Source organism: Crinia signifera, chromosome 2 (assembly GCF_055691185.1).
Source record: "Crinia signifera chromosome 2, ASM5569118v1, whole genome shotgun sequence".
Lineage (NCBI taxonomy): Eukaryota > Metazoa > Chordata > Amphibia > Anura > Myobatrachidae > Crinia > Crinia signifera.
Genome location: NC_139218.1, coordinates 123,945,393 through 123,961,514, shown reverse-complemented (window position 1 = coordinate 123,961,514; position 16,122 = coordinate 123,945,393). Strand labels below are relative to the sequence as shown.

At 45.9% G+C, this 16,122-nt stretch overlaps 1 protein-coding gene across 2 annotated transcripts in view; it reads left to right on the top strand.

Moving 5' to 3' along the window:
* The first annotated feature begins 10,111 nt into the window (after positions 1–10,111).
* SLC16A1 (solute carrier family 16 member 1) overlaps positions 10,112–16,122 on the top strand; it is a 32,240-nt gene continuing 26,229 nt past the window's right edge. Inside the window, exon 1 of one of the 2 annotated variants that reach the window (XM_083172780.1) lies at positions 10,112–10,267. The gene's annotated coding sequence lies outside the window, so the exon portion shown is untranslated. Of the gene's footprint in view, positions 10,268–10,387; positions 10,602–16,122 lie in introns of those variants that run through there. The other variant, XM_083172781.1, reaches the window with a different exon arrangement.

The window sequence follows — 16,122 nt, the reverse complement described above, 5'->3', positions numbered from 1 at the left end:
TCTCAGTAAATTAAATTTGGGTGTGGTGTGTTTAAACTGAAATCTAAATTGCAGTGTAAAAATAATGCAGCCAGTATTTACCCTGCACAGAAACAAAACATCTCACACAAATCTAACTCTCTCTATACACGTTACATCTGCCCCACCTGCAGTGCACAAGGTTTTGCCCATTTTGAGAACAAATTTGCACTGCGATCAGATCTGAATAATGCTGCCCATACACGCCCCGATACGGGCGTGCTTTCCGTGCTTAATTAGCACGGATCTCATCGCATTGCATTGCCTGTGCACACGTTGTGCATGCAATGTGAGGAAAACTAAGTACAAAAAGTATGGGCAAGCCCATACTTTTTGTACTGTGCGATGAGGTGCCACGGGAGCGTGAACCTCAAAGCACACATCGGGACAGTCCGCATCGCAGCGTGTATGGGCTGCTTAAGGGCCATCATTTCATGCACAAATAACACATATTTGTGTATTTCATGTGTTTGATGTGATTGTACAACATAAATACAAGATTCCGCAAGATACATCATTGAAATATAAAAATATTCTGAAATACGGAATAATCCGTTATCCAAACCATTATGTTCTGCTCCTAAGCATTTTGGATAAAGGATACTCAATCTGTATAAAGGAGCCCATACACGGTCCGTTGTGTATGGCTCCGTTCTGTACTATGCGCCCGCCAATGCCCACATGTATATGCCGGTGCCCTGTGTATAATGCCCACATGTATATGCCGCTGCCAGTGTGTAAAATGCCCACATGTATATGCCGCTGCCAGTGTGTATAATGCCCACATGTATATGCCGGTGCCCTGTGTACAATGCCCACATGTATATTCTGCTGCCAGTGTGTATAATGCCCACATGTATATGCCGCTGCCCTTGTGTATTATGCCCACATGTATATGCCGGTGCCCTGTGTATAATGCCCACATGTATATGCCGCTGCCCTGGTGTATTATGCCCACATGTATATGCCGGTGCCCTGTGTATAATGCCCACATGTATATGCCGCTGCCAGTGTGTATAATGCCCACATGTATATGCCGCTGCCAGTGTGTATAATGCCCACATGTATATGCCGGTGCCCTGTGTATAATGCCCACATGTATATTCTGCTGCCAGTGTGTATAATGCCCACATGTATATGCCGCTGCCCTTGTGTATTATGCCCACATGTATATGCCGGTGCCCTGTGTATAATGCCCACATGTATATGCCGCTGCCCTTGTGTATTATGCCCACATGTATATGCCGGTGCCCTGTGTATAATGCCCACATGTATATGCCGCTGCCAGTGTGTATAATGCCCACATGTATATGCCGCTGCCAGTGTGTATAATGCCCACATGTATATGCCGCTGCCCTGTGTATAATGCCCACATGTATATGCCGCTGCCCTGTGTATAATGCCCACCCGTATATGCCGATAATTGATAATTTTTATATGGCCCCCGAAGGGTTTTCAAATTTTCCAAATGGCCCTCGGTAGAAAAAAGGTTCCCCACCCCTGGTGTATGGGCTGTATTGTATTGTGTTTTGCTTCACAAAAGATTGGGCACTTTGTATAATTTGACTTGTTGCCAGTTCAAGGCTCGCATGCTGATTACATGAAATAAAGGAAATTTGTGCATTTGAGAGGAACTCAGCTGGAGGTAATTCACTACTGTTGTGGCCTGTCCGGCCAAATTGAACTTCTAACAATATATTGTAATGTTTGGAATGAGGCCATTGTGTTCAGTATTTTCTTTAACACGTACATGAATCCTTTTTTGAAAAACAGTATTTATTTACATTTCCATGTAAAAAAATGTTACTGTATGGTATTTTAGAGTTAAAATAGAATACCTATTTCTGCTACTGGAAAAATACTGTACTTCGTTTAAAAATAATAAATAGTATTTTTCTTTTACTAACCATACAGCCTACTTAAAATTGTTATACAATATATGTTAGTGTTAAGGGGATTACATAGACCTGATCTGTGCAGCGCGATTTAGCAGCGCCGTGCGATCACCCTGCGATTAGAGAGCCACTGCCCGGTCTGATAGAAATCCCGCCCCGTGCAAACCTGCAATTTGCTTAGTACTGCCTGCGAAAAAATTAGCTGGATCATGTATTCGCTGCAAATCCATTTGCAAGACACCATTGAAGGATTTTTGCAGTGTGTGCAGTCTGTGCGTAGCCCAGGACTTGGCAGCTGCGATAGAAACAGGCTGATCACACGAATTCCACTCAAGATGCTGGAAATGCCTGCACTTTCCTTGACACTCCCAGACAATGGCAAGTCACCAACAACAAAACGCCGGCGTTCTGTCAACCGACTTGCGTATGGCCAGCGATCAAAAAATTGCTTGGGCGCTACAATCTACATCAGTGATTTTCAACCTTTTTACCTTGCGGCACACTAAATAAGACTTTAAAATTTCCAAGGCACACCCTAAGATCCCCACAGGGCAAAACACATTGGCCACCACAGGGAAAAAAAAACCTATTGGCCCCCACATTAAAAACAATCACACTGGTCCCCACAGGTAACAAAAATAAAATACATTGGCCCTTTACATGAAAAGAAGAGACCAGTAAATAACAATTGAACTGGTGGTGGCTGTAAATGGGTTTGGGCATTTCTAGATGTGGGGGCACACTTGAGAACAGCTCAAGGCACACTAGTGTGCCACGGCACACTGGTTGAAAAACACTGATCTACATGCATGCACAGTCAATTATTGATCACCTGGCCTGTGAATTCGCAGCCTAGATATTAGGGGCCAGAGGTATCAAGCTTCACAAAGTGATAAAGTGGAGAGTGATAAACAGCTAGCCAATCAGCTCCTAACTGTCATGTTACAGGCTGGATTTGAAAAATGACAGGTATGAGCTGATTGGCTGGTTGTTTATCACTCTCCCCATTATCACTTTTTGAAGCTTGATACATCTGCTGAATAACCCCTTTAATTTCATGTTTAATAATCTCAGGTAAATATTGCAGCGCACCACACTTTTACCATATGTCCCAACTATCCCGATAACAGCATGACAGTCACAATGGGCCAGATGTATCAAGCTTCAAAAAGTAATAAAATGGAGAGTGATAAACAGCCAGCCAATCAGCTCCTACCTGCCATGTTATAGACTGGGTCTGAAAAATAACAGGTAGGAGCTGATTGGCTGGTTGTTTATCACTATCCACTTTATCATTTTTGAAGCTTGATACATCTGGCCCAATATTTGGACAATGGCTCACTGTCCAACCCACTGGCCGAAGTTCTCAGGCTGGGAGGGGGGTGGATTGGGGGAGCCACGGCCCAGTAGCAGCTGCCACTGCCACCGCCTATCGGTGAAGAGTGGAAGGAAAGAAGCAGAGTCAAACTGGGAGTCAGTCTGGAAGAATGAGGAATCAGGATCTGGATGACATAGACTCACACAGTGCACTAGGCAGGTACTGTGTAAATAACAAATAATATATATTATACTGTATATATACACTATAATACTATAATGATGATTGAAAGGTGTAGGATTACATTTCTATTGTTGGTAGGGTATGAGCAGGACTGCTGTATATCACAAGCATATTTTTTTGTAATTTTACAGTACTTTTACAGAAATGTAATTCAATTTGACGTGAGCAACCTTTGCCTTCAATTCTTCTAGTTACACTTGCAAACAGTTTTTGAAGACTCTCAGTTTCTGAAGAAAAACATTCAAATGGAATGTGAAATGGATCTATAATGTAAAAAAAAAAAAAACTATGTATAGTCCTGCGCTGTAAGAGACCGACAATTTATGATCAAATGTATGATAAAAAATGAACAGACTTGGCAATATTACACCACCATCAGGGCCGGCGCTACCCACTCAGCAGCTCCTGCAAAGCAGGGAGGCGCCATGCTGAAAAGGCGCTGTCTCCCTCCCTGCTCTGCTAAAGCTGCCTCAGCCCTCACTGTCACTGCCTCCTGCATGCCGCCCGCAGCGCCTGTCTGACAGTGGGCGGCAGTATGGAGAGGCTGAGCAGCTCCCTGCACCGCCCACACACTGTCCTCCTCCTGTGACCTGCCCCCTCTTCCTCATGGACACTTGCGCTGAGGCATGTAGCGTTGTCTGTGAATGCCTGGATGACATCTCATGTCCGGATCTGCCCCCTACCCATTGATCCCTGTGCCTGTCAGCTGTCAATCAAGTGACGAACAGGCAGCAGCGCTGCCTCCCCTTCCTTCCCTCTTCTCAGTGTGCTGTGTCACTGCCAGTCCTCAACACTCCGGCCCCTCTATCTCCTCCCCTCTTCTTCCATCTCCTCCTCCTCTCCTTTGCGCCTCAGTCATGAGTGCTGCACATATTTTTTGTACTGCTTTCAGATTGCATCGCACACACATTGCATGCATGCCGTACGATGCGATCTAGCCCATAACGTATGCAATTCTCGCAGCGTGTTTGGGCACCTTTAGTGGCTGCAGCATTTTGCGGACACAGCACTGAGATGGTGTATGCATACATGTACATACACCCGAGATTCTCCATAGGATCGCATGTTGCATACACTCCCACAATCTGGCTGCAGCTTGTTGCAATGGCAATGTGAAAGGGCGCAAAATGTATGGTTTGCAGGAGGGCGCCGGACACCCTAGCACCGGCCCTGCACCACCTTTTCCTCTCAATTGCAGCTGCTCTACTAGGGACGGCTCAATGCCCCAATATCGGAGAAAGACTAAAAAGAAAGATAGAGCTGCGCAATATCAGGATCAAATTTCAATAATAATATGACATTTATTAATGTTTTTTGGTTTCAATAAATGACACAATAATCTAAAAAATCACATACAACATATAAAATAACAAGAAAAAAACAAGACACAAGTTGTGATTACAAAAAACTCCTGAAATTAAAAATACCTAAAATCGGCATATATTGCTAATAAAAAGCAGCATGCACTGTAATTGTAGTTAGTTAATGCGTGGGAAAAATGCAATAATACATAACAACTTGTTAGTGGGCTGTCCTGTGTCACAAGTGTTAATGTTAGTTGTTAGTAATGAATAAGCCTGCCGGTTTAGTCATGATAACTTCAATTAACAGAGATGGTATGTAATGTTGTAGATTTAAAATGTCCAGTTTTGTGTCTGGCCAGACATTATATCAGAGGTACCTTACAGATGTCACCTTCTTCTCAGGTCTCCCAGTCGCTGGTGCCAATTACCTCTTAGATGCAACCATATCCGGAGTAGACTCTTGAGAAGTGTGTAGTGGTAGGTTATCAATTAGGTATCCCTCTCATGATTTTGCAGAATAGCTCCACCAACGCGTTTCCCCGCCTTCTTTTTATTATCAGCGGCTTCCTCAGGGAGTGAAAGTAACAATCTAAATCTAATTCTCTCTTCACAAGTAACATCTGCCCCACCTGCAGTGCACATGGGGCCTTATTTTGGTTCACTCTTTCTGACAAAATACTTCTTAGATGGACAAAAGCATGTGCACTGCAGGGGGGCAGATGTAACATGTGCAGAGAGAATTAGATTTGGGTGAGTAATTTTGTTTCTGTGCAGGGAAAATACTAGCTGCTTTATTTTTACACTTCAATATAGATCTCACTTTGAAATAAAACCCCACCCAAATCTAACTCTCTCTGCACATTTTGCATATGCTCCCCTGCAGTGCACATGGTTTTGTCCATCTAAGAAGGATTTTGTCAGAAAGAGTGAACCAAAATAAGGCCCATGGTTTTGTCCATCTAAGAAGGATTTTAGCAGAAAGATTGAACTAGAATAATTCCCAATATGCCTGGACTACATCCCATGCTACAAAACTATACACAAACCTGGCTATCGTCCCCATCCGAAGCACAACCCTGGCCTTGCCTCAGACCCCGGATCCGTGTACCCGTCAGAAACTCCACTCCCAGACCCGTTGGAAGCTCCGCTCCTGGACGACCACTGTCCACCTCCCACAACGAATTTTAAGCTCCCGGAGGGTGCCCTACCCGTTTTCCACGGCAGACCTTCAGACACCTGGGGAACGCTCGCGGCCATCCCCCCTGTTCTCGGGGAACACTGGACGCCCTTCAAGCTGACTCCTGAGTGTCACCTGCCCGCGACCACTTATCCAGCTCCCAGCATGCATTCGACCCACAGTTGCCTGGACTGGCTGCTCCCAGGCATCGCTCTGCTGTGCCTCCAGTGACTCCACAGGTGCTGCTCCTATCCCCATCTGGAGACCCCGGCTGCTGCTGCTCCTCCTATCCCGGGCTGGCACACCACTCTGACTGATCTCTTGATGTTCTCCCATGAGCGGCGGCCAGAGTGTCAGTTGCCTGCCTTAGTCTAATGGGAGACCCACAGGTGCTGGGGGGGGGGGGGCAGCGTGTCACAGACCGGGCAGAGTGAAAATATGCAATTTTCCTAATCACAGTGAAAGGACGCATAGTGCAGGCAGCATTTGAAATCCGGCACTGGCCAAACCGCTGCTGATTGGCTGCTGTTATGAACACGAACACGATTGGCTAAGTCACAGCCGACATCATTCATCATGGCTGCCTGGCGCCCGCTGCAATATTTCGCTCTCAGACGTGTATGCGTAGTAATGGGCGAGCGGTCCTGCACTGTTGAGTCCCCTAAATATCTGTCACACAAATCCTGTGCCCCTGTGGGGCTGGCTCCCCCCCGCCACTGCGAGGGCTGCGGAGCGCTAGTTACGCCACTGATCGTTATCCTAATATGCATGATTTAACATCTGTTGCAGAAAACTCAGATTCTTCATACTTTTTCTGAAGGTTTTTTATCGGATTTGGATTGCAGGGCTGGTTTTGGGGTTTTAGCTTTGCCTGCCTCGGGCAGGTGAAACAATATCTCCTATAAGAAACAGCACAGCCAGCTTTTTGGGGCTAATTAGATCACCTGGAGCAAGCCTATTATATGCAATCAGCAATTGTGGGTAACAGAATATTCCCATAAGGGCGGGATGCACCAAGCCTTTGTAGTACATCCTGCCACTAACTGCATCAGATTGGTTCCCTCTTTTATTATTTATTACCAGTTGTTTATATAACTGCCCCAGTGGAGTTTACAATTTATATACCCTACCACATGTACACACACACATACACACACAGACATTCTAGGGTTACTGTACAATATTTTTTGGGACCTGCTAACCTACCAGTATATTTTTGGATTGTATGAGAAAACTAGAGTATCTGGAGGAAATCCACGCAAGCACGGGGAGAATATACAAACTGCACAGTTAGGGCCATGATGGAAACTGAACCTATGACATCATTGCTGTGAGGCAGTAATGCTGACCATTAACCCTTCCTCATAAAATGAAGCCCATAGAATTTACCCTTCAGTATATCCAGCCCTTTCGTTCCAATATTTGTAGCTGGAACCAGAGCCGGATTAACCCCTTCACTGGCAATCCCAGAAATTTTCCTGGCTATGATTCAGTGGTAACACTGGCATTCCTGGCAATTTCCGAGATTGCCACTGTCTGCCCCTCCTTGGTTCTGGGCAACGCCGCTGTGCTCAGCTTCAGCCGTGGCCTCGGCTCCTTCCTCCTGGCTGTGTGCAGCATGAACTTGCTAATGTCATGCCACACACAGCCAGGTTGCATAGCAGTGCTGCACGGCCCCGGGAGACACAACGGGTTTTTTCTTAGGGAGCGCTCTCCAAAAAAAACCCTGCCCTGTGGGGAGTGCTCCCAAAAAAAAACACCAGTGAGGGGGTTAAAGGGTGGGCTCTGGGGGTCAGTACCCTCTCTGCAAGGGCCCCTGACCAGCCACCATCAGATCAGGGGAGATAAAGTTCAGCGCTAGCAACCGTGGCACTGCTCTCCTCAGTGGCAGCCATCACAGCTGCCGGCGCTGCAGTGTAGTGCTGAGCTGCAATGGCTGACTGTGAATGAATGAGATGGGGACCCAGCTGAGGCTGCTATAGTGGGACTTCACCTACATTGTTTGCCCGCCCCAATGCCTGTCTGCTGCCTGCTGCCCATCCCATCGCCCACCCTTCTGCTACCTGACTCCCACTCTATTGTCTGCCTACTGTCTAAAGATTAAAAAATTGGCAGAAATTTGGGGGAGTACTTTACTTTATATGTTTAATATTTATAATTAATTTGAGTAGGATACAGAGGTGCATGGAGGTCAGGAGCACATAGAGGTGCAGGGGGGCCTGGAGGTGCAGGAGGGACAAGTGGATGGCGAGGTGCAATGGGGAAAGAGAGCTGCAGGGAGACAGAGAGGTGCAGAGGGGATGGAGAGGTAGAGAAGGGGCAAGTGAGAGGTGTCGGGGACTGAGAAGTGCATGGAAGGAGGGAGAGAGGTTATTATAGGGATGAAGAGATGTAGGGGGGGACAAGGGGATGGAGAGGTGTAATGGGGAAGGAGGGCTGCAGGGGGATGGAGAGGTGCAGGGGTGACAGGGGAACTGAAAAGTCTAGGGATGGAGGCAGAGAGGTTATAGGGATGGAGAGATGAAGTAAAGGAGGAAGTGAGAGGTGCAAGCGGGTGGAGAGGTGCAGAAAAGGGGAAATGAGGGTTTGACAGGGGATGGCGAGTTGGAGGGAGGGAGAGGTGCAGGGGTGACAGAGGGATGGAGGGACATTAATGCAGTTGACTTTTTGCATATCACAAGTCCCGTAGTGAAACTTTTTCCTGCTGAGATGTCTGTAAATATTCAAATTGCTTTATTAACTCAACAGAACTCGAAACCTAGGCCTTTACACGTTATGTGACGCGCAAAATTTTTAATTTCCTTCCAAAGTTGCACAGCCAATATCTTTTGCCGCACACAGCCTTTGTAAAATTAGAGTGAACATTGGTGCAGTACATACTTTTTGTACTGTGCTATCGCACCGTGTATGGGCTATTTCACACGCTCCGGCTGGGCGGCGAAACTCTGCACGGTCAAAAGCCATGCCACACACAGTAGTTAACAATGGACAGGAGTGTGTTTATTCACACGAGACGGCAACGGCCCGGCCGCAGCCAGATTACACCACTGGAAGGGACGGCTGCCAGGCTGTGGCCATCCCCTGCATTGTAAACTTCTCAGTGCGGCAGCGGGGTTTTGCCGCCTGGCAAGAGCCGGAGCGTGTGAAAGTAGCCTATGGGAACCTTAAGGCTGGTTTCACACACTCCGGTTTTGTCCGGAAGGCAAAAAGCCGGACACATTTTGTCCGGCTTTTTGCCTGACAGTTGTCTCTTTCACATGCACCGGCTCAGTGAGCCGGTGCTATGTAAATTTGAGGGTAAAAACTGAAGTGACGTCAGTTTGGGGGCGGTGGAGAGCTAAAACCGGACACCAAATGACCGGTGTGTGTGAAAGGCCCCCATCGCCCTCAGCACACACTGACCTGTGAGGACGGGACGGCCACGGCACGGCAGCCGGACACTGCAGTGGAAAGATCCGGCTGCTACCCGGTAGCCGTGCCGTGGCCGTCCTGTGTGAATGGACACATAGCTGTCCATTACACACTGCAGGGACGGCACGGCTTTTAAGCCATGCGGGATTTCACCGTCCGGCAGGAGCCGGACAGTGTGAAACCACCCTTAGGGCTCCACTGTCTTAAGTACATCAGGCCCTTCAGACCTTTAATCCAGATCTGGTTGGAACTAAAATCTGGTAATGAATGTGAGCAAAGGACAATTATTTGCTCCCAAAAGCCAGAAAATTAGCCAAAAATGGTTATTCGAATAAATTGGCTAAATTAAATGTATTTAACTTATTTGTTTGAACTTTAATTTTTGCCTGTTTTCCAGTGTTTGAGAGCAAGTGGTCAATCGTTACTTGCTGCCATAAATTACCATATTTTCGTTCCAACCAGAATTACTTGTCGGATATTTAGTGCATGATACAATAATGTAGCCACAGATCTGACCGTTTTATGTAATTTATAAATAGCCGATCCAACCCTATAACGATGCAGCAGTATAATTGCTGGTGCCCTGGGAGATGACACCATCGATTAATGATTAAACCATGTGATTAGTGGAGCAATCCGTGGACAGCAGCATCAGGCATAGGCTCGGACACCAGGCAGGCAGGGCTGAAGAGCCGAAGTCACATACAGTATACAATGCATGTGAATGACAGGGCGCGGTTTAGCCCAGGGGGAGTGCCGGGCAGGCGCAGTATATCTCCCCATGTACAGCTGCTCATCATCACAGTCACACGCATATCATATCGCCCAGTGCAGGCAGGGCTGCTGCAGCCAGATCTCCGCCCCCGGTGTGTGGCGGCTCTAGGACACGTTACAGTCCCAGGTAAGATACTGCGGCACAGCGCTGCCTGGGGGCTGTGGCAGCAGCGGCGGCCTTTCCGTTGGTTCACGTGTAGCGGGGTGCGATGCTGCTGGCACCTCATCGGCCGTTACAGCACAGTGTAGTCGCCGGGTACCCTTTGTTCAGTAGATAATCCCTCCCCCCATGCTCTTGTGTGACCCGCTGCTCCGGCCGGCGTGATGCCCACGTGTGTGCGGGCTGTGTATTCCTCCCGGCACAGCGCAATGCACACAACCTTCTTTGTTATTTCACCATCTTAACTTGACGACATTGGGATCGGATGGACTGTGGCTCTCGCCCTCCCGTACTGCCCCAGGTGACTGTTCCTAGCTGGCAGAGGGCAGCAGAGCATAGTGATGGCTGTGCATGAAGTTTGGGGGTCACCTTGTGGAGGGCGCGTTACAGGACCAAATTTTACTATGGATGATTGTTCCGTCCTTGTCTGATGGGGTATGGGTCATAGTGTCGACTGCAATTGGTTGACACATGAAAAAAGGTTGACATGGAAAATGAGGTCTTCATGTTTTTTTTTTTTTTGGTGCCTGGGTTGACATGGACGCTGAAAGTGTACAGCGAACTTTTGCACTTTTATAGTCTATTATAATTATTACTTTAGGTTCCCCCCCCCCCCCCCCATGTTGACCTGCTGACCGCATCCAGTCTGCTGTTGTCTGTACATTTCTGTAGCAGGTTGCTTGGGCCCAGTGGTGCTGCTGATGAGGGTCTTGTTGGTGTCGTCCTGTAGCAGCACTATTCTACTGTACTGAGGGTACCATGTGATGCCAGTACCCACGGAGTGTGACCTCGGTGATGGAGTGCTGCCAGTGTGTCACCTTGATGTGGGGACTGTAAGGCTATGTAGTAACCTGGGTTACATGTTACTCGGAGGAAGTGCGGACACCGGCGTTGTATGTGAGGGGCAGCATGTGCAGTATGCCATGGCCTGCTTACATAAGCTAATAAGCTTACATAAGCTGTATATGTATAACTTAAACCTTTCAATATTTTCTCAGCGAAAAGAGCTAGAAAGTCAACACTGCTGTGGTACACTTGTAGGCACAAGTATAAAAAACTGTTAATAAATAAATAATCTGTATGTGAGGCCTAAAGCTGCTCAATACTTTTAAAGATAATTCTACATAGAACTGAAAATACAGGTAATAGGCAGCATGTGACCCAAGGGCCATCTCTGTGGGTGCCTGAGCTCCCCCAATATTTGTGTTTCCATTAACCTGGTCTGTGCTTCCCTCCAACCTCTTTATAATGCTGGTTTTTCATTTTGTAAACATCAGGTAATCCGAAGTGTCACTTTCTTCATACAGTGCGTGCGTGCTGCTCAGTAACTGTCTTATGGAAAGGCGTCTTGGTAGCTTAGCAACAGAACGGGAACTTGTGACGCCACTTTATTACGAACAAAGCTTTTTAACTGTTTCCTGTACTTTGCAGCTTGGTAACAAAAAATATTTTTGGTATAGTGGCTTCCATAATAGTAACATTTTTCCTGACTAGCTTGAATTGAAATAAGCAGGGTGGGATGTACGTGATGCGTCATGCCACTTATCGGGAGTATGCTTACTTTACAAATGCCCGTACATACTCTGTTGTTATCGGGAGAGTAATACTTACGACTTCTGGTTTTAGGGCCTAGGAATCCACTGCCCATGTGCTCTATGATGCCAGGAAGGATCTGATTGGATCTCAGGACGGGTCAATACAAATAGGTGCCCGTAGGCTTCTACAGAAAAAACAATGATGGTGTCACACTGAGCGATCCCACACATAAATAAAGAAACACTCTCTTACATAAATATTTTCTATATATGGAAGAGGATTCGGAAATGAGTCCAGATGGTATTCTGAAACAACTCAGAAAAAAACAAAAATAGTGCAGACGGTACGGTCACCATAGATATTTAAAAATTTTGTTATCCCACTCACATAGTTGTAGGTTTTATATAGGCACAATGGGGACACAGGACCTGCATTGATCCCTCTGACACTGATGGTAGGGTTCAGGAGTTACCTAGAACTTAGAAGGTATATATAGTGCAACACTGTATAGGTAAAAATATACACTTTTATTACAGGTTTACACTCACATTAACAAACTAAAATTAGGCATATAACACCACAGAGGGTGTATCACAAATGAAGGTGGATATCAGCCAGGGATAATACTTGCTGCTAGCTTGATCTGGGGATGCCGGCTCCTCCAAGACAGCAGATTATAAAAACAGCCAAGCAGAATCCAAAACTTCTTCCACAGGGTCCAGTAAGGTGTGTCTTAAGCTTAAACGTGTTTTCGGACCTAACTGGTCCTTCTTCAGGAGCTTCTGAGGAAGGACCAGTTAGGTCCGAAAACGTGTTTTTTTTTTTTTTTTTTTCTGAGTTGTTTCAGAATACCATCTGGACTCATTTCTGAATCCTCTTCCATATATAGAAAACATTTGTGTAAGAGCGTTTATTTATGTGTGGGATCGCTCAGTGTGACACCATCATTGTTTTTTCTGTATACCTTAAACTTTGGTGAAAGTTTTTCTCTGTGTCATTAGAGCTGCACCCCACCAGGTGGCGCATTTTAAGATATTTCTAAATTCTCCCCTTTCTTGCCCGTAGGCTTCTGTATTGTAACTACTCATAAAGATGGTGTTACTTGTTGGTTCCAAGCTGCGTATTGGATCACAATCCGGAGCTTGGTACAAATGGGAAATGTTGCCGTATTTTCTTTTTTATTGCATCCTGCCCGCAATGAGCCACTTTAGCCATCACTATTTTCAGCACTTATGCAGCTCTTTGCATAGTGCCCAAATTCAGATATACTGTGTATTTAAGGGGGTCACTGGGTGTGCCGGAACTAGAGGGGGTGGGCGTCGTGCATTGGTTGCTTGTTTAAGGGTGTGCTACTGTAATTTACATGGTATATCTAACACACACACACACACACACACACACACACCTTTACAGAATTACATACCTGACCACAAACCATGTATACTTATGTAGAGAATTCAATTGGGAGAGGGTTCTACTTGCAATGCTTACATTTGAAGTGCTGTGTCAAGTTGCAATGGGCAGTAAGAATTGGAGAAAACCAGAGTGGAATGCTAGGTTTGAGCGAAGAAATGCATTTTTCCAGGGTGGTTAACAAGGCTAATTTAAGCATGTGTGAGCATTCCAGATGTTTGGGGCAGGACAGAAATGCTGAAGATGAGAATAGGAGTGATCTGGGAGGAAGGAGTTAAAGGATGGTCAATGAGTGCAGGGTGGAGTAAGAAGAAAAGTTTGGTTTGGTATATTGTAAAGCGCAACGGAATATGCTGTGCTATATAAGAAACTTAATAAATAAAATACTATGCAGACAGCAGTGGAGGCTGGGAGGAGGTGAATGGATGCCTGTGTGCGGTATTCATTCACCTCACAGAACAAAGTTAGGGAAGCATGTCAGTTGGCATCGTGGGAGTCCCGGCTTGCTGGTTTCCCGGTGCTTGAAGATTGTCATCTTTAAGTGCCGTCCCCGTCTTCACTGGAGTCGACTCTTCCGGCATAATGCTGGGCAACGCCGGTGTCAAAAGGGCCAACTAACTGGTCAGATCCGGGTTGGAGCCAAGTCCAAAAACCCAGGTGCGACCTGGCAGTTTTGGTGTAAAAAGTGGTAATTGGGAACTATAAAAGGTCAAATTTGTCCTTTCCTGTCACTTAACTAGCACATTTTAGGATAAGGGTAATATGATTGCTGGGGATATATTGCTAGCAATATATCCCCAGCAATCATATTGCTCAGTGTCTCCTTTTCATCAACGATGAAAAGAAGACACTGCTACAGGGCGGAGGGGGAGCGCAGCAGACACTGCTGCTGTCACTTTGATGGGAGGAGGGAGGGAGCAGCGGCACGGGGCTGGGGAGATCAACGCTGATCTTCCCGGCACAGCGATCGCCGGGGAAAGCCGACCATATTCCCAGCGATTTTACATGAAATTGCACCCGTGTGTACTCACCTTAAGCCGGGTGCACACTAGATGACACTTTTAAAATGTGCTGGTAACGTTCATTTGTTACACAACATTTTTAAACTGATCTAGTTTGTGTTCACTAAATGGCGAGCCATGCACGCCCCTGTGGGTCACTAGTTACATCCTGCATCGCCTGTACTTGCAGCTGAAGCTGGGGATTAATGTTTCTAGCGATGCCATGCAGATATATATATCTCTATCTCTACTACTCTCTCCTCAATTGTTGTGTTTCCAGGCAAGGCCTTCTATGTGTCTTAAAGTCTTCAACTTGTACCCTCCTCTTCCTACACTGATCCTCATCTCCATTGCCAGTAGAAATCACTTGCTAATGGTTGAACACTTGTTTCTAGGGATGGGTGGGGGTGGGGCTTAGCAGATAGGACCTGTGATAAGGACCAGTCCTATCTTCATGATTGCATAACAAGCTTATCTTTGCTGTGTGATGCATGTTATGGTAAATGACTGGATAATGTTGGGCTCTGCAGGTCCGCTGTACATTTGCCATCTAGACGCAATGTGTAAATATTTCAATGCACATTATTATATCCATGGATCCTGACAGCTGATACTTTGCGCCATTAATAATATATGTTTTGACATGCTACTTATAGATCACTCATGTGACTCCCTCACATTTGGAGTGCTGTATGTAGTGATACCAGATGAATCTCCCTCTAACAATTGGATACTCTTGCATTCCCTTAATGAAATACCTTTATGACACATGCTCTGTTCCTTTTTAATGAGTGATGCAATATGCTGTAAGTTCACTCTTAAAGTATCTTTAATACCTCTGCTTGAATGACATAACTCAATGGCCCCTTCAGCTATAAATATTTGTCCTTGTCACGACATTTAAGTGTTAAATTTAACAATTCCCGAGCTTGTGCTGGGCTCATTCTTGTGCTGGTGCCAAGGCATACTTTAGCTTAGAGCACAGTATCTGGTGTTTAGGAACCACCTTCGTTTGCAACACAACATAGAATTACGGGGTTATTAACAGTGTAAGCGCTAATATAATGCATTTTCAGATCTGTAGCAAGCACCAGTGCGTGGAATACCTTATTGCTATATTTTAGCAAATTAATGTTGCATGATGAGGGTAGTAGGCGATATCAGTGTTAACCTAATGGGTACCTTCTATTACATATCTACATAGGTGATGCAGTTTAGACCTTCTACCTTTCTTCTTTCATTTTTATTTTTTAAGTAACTTTCCTTTGTGTACAACACTAAGTAACATCTTTTGGTTATCTCCATTGGTGCTGGATCATTAATTTTCTGCTCTATCAGTGCACATACCAAGGACACAATGTTCCTCCTAGGTAGGCAAGATTTACAATACACTGCAAATTTCTAAGGACTTTGTTATTAAATTATCTACTAGTATTTTCTAGTGACTGTTTAATACCCCTTTCACATAGAAAATGAGATTCCCGGGTGAAGCAGTTCCACCCGTTAGCTTTATTAAATACACAGGTCATTTTTCTGTGTGAAAGGGTCGATCCGGGTCTCTGACCCTGCAAAAGACCAAGGTCAGAGACCTGGAGTTTAAAGGTGCCCACACACGCACGGATCCCGGCGGTGCGATGCTATACGATGGGTTGCGCGCTCCCGCGGCACCCCATCGTACAGTACAAAAAGTATGTGCTGCACATACTTTTTTTGTACTAGCTTTTTCTAGCATAGCATCGCATCGCATGCACATCGTATGCACAAGGCATACGATGCGATGCTATGTGTGCTAGTTAAGCCCACAACGCACGCCGGGATCGGTGCGTCTGTGGGCACCTTCAGATCTGGATCGACCCTTGCACACAGGTGAAA